The sequence below is a fragment of the Otolemur garnettii genome, unplaced genomic scaffold, assembly GCF_000181295.1.
Source record: "Otolemur garnettii isolate 467f Iridium unplaced genomic scaffold, OtoGar3 scaffold00077, whole genome shotgun sequence".
Classification (NCBI taxonomy): domain Eukaryota; kingdom Metazoa; phylum Chordata; class Mammalia; order Primates; family Galagidae; genus Otolemur; species Otolemur garnettii.
Window position 1 is genome coordinate 7,128,051 of NW_003852472.1, and position 4,751 is coordinate 7,132,801.

At 37.6% G+C, this 4,751-nt stretch overlaps 1 protein-coding gene across 1 annotated transcript in view; it reads left to right on the top strand.

Annotated features, from left to right (window-relative positions):
- GALNT17 (polypeptide N-acetylgalactosaminyltransferase 17) overlaps positions 1-4,751 on the top strand; it is a 457,848-nt gene that overhangs the window by 155,144 nt on the left and 297,953 nt on the right. The window lies entirely within an intron of this gene.

Consider the following 4,751-nt stretch of genomic DNA (forward strand, 5'->3'; position numbering starts at 1 on the left):
GTGTGTACATTGGATACTTTTTCTTCCATTCCTGTGATACTTTGCTCAGAAGAACATTTTCCAGCTCCATCCATGTAAACATGAAGGACGTAAAGTCTCCATCTTTCTTTATGGCTGCATAGTATTCCATGGTGTACATATACCACAGTGATATTTTCTTAATACACACTTCTAAAGGTATAATCTATAAGTCACAGTAGAGGAATATTTTTGGAAACTCTGGACACATATTGTTCTATTTTACTTTGGAAAATGTATAGTAATTCTAGTAGTCTTCTTAGAATTTTACCAGACTCGTCCATTACTGGGTCCTAGTATTTAGAAAATGCTTTTCCAAGGCGATAGGTGAGGAAATACATCCTGTCATTGTTTTAGCTTATACTTTTTTGTATCGGTAGCATCATGGTTGCCTTATGAGAGCCCTTTGTTCTGAGCTCTCAGTTTTAAGAATTCTTTATATTTTACTCGTCAGAGAAAAGAGGTTGGAGAGAGAGAGAGAGAGGTTGGACATTGGATAAAAAGCCCCTATTTTCTAGACAGGACTCTACCTTGGTTTCTCAAACAGATTCTTCAGTTTCTAGCAGATTTTCAGTGTCTCTCTTTTTTTCATTTAGATTGTGCCCTCGCTTGGAGTAGAATATTTCTTTAGCAAATGGATTTTGTACAAATCAGTTAAGTGTCCTGGTTACTGAGAAAAATAGATTCAAGATAAAGGAAATTATCTTAAATGGATTTAAAATTATGGCATTAGCTGAAAAACCTGTTACATCTCTCCCTCTCTCTGCCTAATAAGCGTATGTTCATTTTGAATCACTAGGAAAATATACATCACCCCTGTTGAAAGCTGTTTTGTGTCCCTGGACTTTTTGCTGTCAAAAACATCTGGCTGTTTTCATTTCCTGGTGCTCTCTGATTAGCCTTTCTCATTTGGACATTGGCAAATAAACATGGCTATATTTTTTGTACTCTAATGAGAATGAAAATGCCTCCAACATGGAGGTTACTGGAAATGGGCCAGCTGAACAAATATTACTGAGCACCTATAATAGGCTGGACAATTTTTCCCACACTAAAGATAGAACATTGGTTAGAACACAGTCCTTGCCCACTTCTTGCCTAGGGAAGAAGACAGACATATAAGCAGATCAGTTCAACAGGAGGTGGTCTATGGGGTGTGTGCCAGGCTGGAGATAGATGCAGGATGTGCAGGGTGGGTCTGAGAAAGTTGCTTACTGGAGATGATACCTGAAGGACCATTAAGGGATGGGCTATTGAAGTTAGGAGAGGGGTAAGGGAAGACCAGGCAGGGTAATAGCAAAAGCACAGTGAGAGCACAGTGTGATATGCTAGGGAGGAACACATCACTTGGTACTGCTGTGGGGATAACATGGTGGCTTGAACTCACCATTTATATCTGGTCCCTGACATGCCACTAAAAGGACAGGAAAGGAACAGAGAGGGTGGTAGCCCATTAGGGAAAACTAAACAGATGGTGCCATAAGGGAAGAGACACCTACAAAATTTTGGAAGATACAAAGAGGATGGGTGAATGTAACTGGCAGAACAGCTGGGTGAAGCCAGGACCTGACTTGCTGGTGAGATGGGTGGAGGTGGTGAGAGCAGAAGGATCTAGCCCATGCAGAACCTCAGGGACTCAGGAATTGGGGGTGTTGGATATTTGTAATGGCTGGGAGGTAAATTTGAACAGAAGGATTGTAGTTATATACTCAGATTCTTTCTATAACTCTGCACTGCCCTTTCCTACTTCCTGAAGAAGGCGGACTCTGGGCTGAAGTTCCTAGTGTAGCCTAAGATGCAGGATACTAAGGCTGTGTACTAAATGAGGTGACTTTTGGGCTCTATACCCCTGTAGGAAAGAGTTGGTTGAATTCACTGGGAGAAAACCATTCAGTCTAAGGAAAAGACCAGTAGATCTGACAGTTGAGGGTACCTCCAAAGTGTGTGTTCTTCTTATCAACTGTTGGCATAGCATGCCTGTTGTAAAGCTCTATCCTTCTGCATGAAGTTATCTTATTCTAATATAGAAGGGAGAGGCAGAGCAGAGTCTGTTATAAAGACCTTAAGAACTGTAGTGACAATAGAAAACAGGAAACAGAGATCACAAACTTTATAATTATAACTGATGACTTAGGGAGATCATGGAATGTTTTATTTGTAAAGCAAGAACAAATAGCTATCTTAAGGTAATAATCATAGAATAAAAAAGAAATCTTGGAATTTAAAAATTAGATAAAGAGTAGTCATTCAATAAAGGGTTGGAAGAGAACATGGAGGAAATCTTCCGAAATGTAGAAAAGAAAAGGAAAAATAAGGGAGAAAAGTTCAAAAAGAGTAAGATCAGCGCAGTAGATACAGCTTCCCTCATGGGGCTATCAGAGGGGAGGCTACAGGGAGAGAGAGAGAAAGAAGGGAGATAGGGAGAGGGAGAGAGAAGGAGAAGGAAAGAGAAAGAAACAGGAGAAGGAGAGGAGAGAGGAGAAGTAAGGGAGGGAGAGAAAGAGAAGGGAGAGAGGAGAGAGAGTGAGAGGAACAGAGAAAACAGAAGAAAATCATTAAACACATGATGCAAGAAAATTCCCGAGAACCGAGCTTTCAAATTAGAAGATCCCACTCAGTGCCTACAAAATTTTTGAAAAGAAGAAAACCTAAACTAACACCAAGAAACGTAAATGTACCATTTCAAAACAAAATGGATGAAGGAAAAAACCCTAAGAACTTTACAGAGTAAATGCAGATCCAGTAAGGTTGGGATTGCATTTCTCAGTAGAAACATTAAACACTTGAAGATAATGGAGCAATCCTTAAATAACTTAGCAAGAAAAAAAAAAAAAGATTTTCAACTTAGAATCTTATGGTCAACCCTAGACTACTTTAGGTGGAGGCAAGCACAAAGCAAATACTACGTTGCAGGTATGTGTAGGGTTTCAACAGTTTTACTTTCCTTCCATCTGTTTTTAGGAAGCTTCTCAAGTGTGTGCTCCATTAAAGCAAAGGAGTAAGTTAAGAGGGTGACAATAGGATCTAGGAAGCAGGAGATTGAAGTAGGGAGCACCGAAGGCTCCCAGAAAAGATGTTCCAGGGAACATTAGAGCGAAGGCTGGGTAGCAAACCAAGAGATAAACTATTCCACGTTGGAATAGGAGCATGGAAGATTCCAGGAGGTTCCCAAAGAAGGGAAGATTGAATTGTTTGATTGCCTAGAGTTTTTGACTACATTAAGTTTTTTTAACCAGCCTTTCAGAAAGGTTGGGACTGTTTACTGGTAGATACAAAAACTAAACTTGTAAAATTGCAAAGCAATTATTAACTACAGGAAAAACCAAAAAGCTTTCCAAGAAATGACTTGTAGTTTCAAATACTCTGTGGCCCAGCTGTGAACAATGTACTATAGTCACATAAATGTAAATATTGCATATTGACTTAAACACTAATTATGATATGTGTAATACATATGTGTAAAGTGTAACTGTATTGGGAGAAGGAGGGGTGAAATGTATATGTAAGGGGTGGGTAGTGTAAAATTAAATCTTCACCTTCAGTAAAGATTGAAAATATCTATAATTTAAACATTAACAAATAGTAACACAATTATTGATATTTGGAAGCAAGATTACAGAAGTGCCATGATACTGTGTATGTCTTGTTTTAATTAAATAAAATTTCAATTAAGCTATAATATATAAGTCTATAAAAAATTAACTGCCAAACAGGTGGGATGAAAGTATGAAAAGAGAAAGAGCTGGAGAATTAGGCTGGATATGATGATCGCATGTGTCTTTTTATATTATTCTGGCAGCCTATGTTGGAGGAATATGAAGGCAGATTTTGAGATGAATTTGAGAGCTTGCCCACATTGTAACCAAAGGTACCCTTGTAAATTCTGACTCCACAGCAAAAGTTCCCAAATTAACCTTTGTTAATTGCAAATTAATCCCTACCATCAAAGAGTGGTGGAGGCCTTGCCTATAGAAGTAACTTCTTTGATATTTGAGCCCTGGAGATATGTGGAGAGGCAGCTGCTTGGGACCCAGCAGTTTCCTTCCTTCCCTGGGAGAAATTATCCCCCAATGCGCAGAATCCTTGTTAATCCCCAAAACCTCTCTCACAAGTTTTTGAGAGGATTTAAGTAGGCTAATTTCATTGTAATTTTAAACGGAACCTCAACTTGCTTTAATTCTTCTTGTTTTATTACTAGATTACACTTGAGAAAACAGTTTTTCTTATAAATATGAATAAATTTTTAAGCAGCAGTGAGATTAATCATTCGTTTGTCATATTTCAGGCAAATGAATTCCAAAATGTTGTTTTCCATTTTAATTTAATTTTGTGATTTTTTTTTCTTCCACTGGACAGGTATTTTAAATTTATATGAATCCCAAACTGTCAATCTTTCTATTTTCATTTCTTCCCTGCTTTAAAGCTGAGAAAGACATTATCCTTCAGAATACTTCTAAATATTCTAATTTGTTTTGTGTTGCTTTTCTACGACTTTTGTATTTCACCCCTCATCCATCTAGACTTTGTTTCAGAGGATGGTTCAAGTTTGGATCTTTTGTTCTAAATATTTTCCTTATTTCAAAATAGTTGTATCAAAATAATTTCATAAATAACCATTCTTTTTCTCTTATTTGGAGGTGCTAAATGTGTTACATTTCATGCTTTTTGTATGCAGGTAGGCTTATTTTCTAGGCTGTGTGCTTTTCTTTTGGTCCATCTTTCTTTTTCTTTTC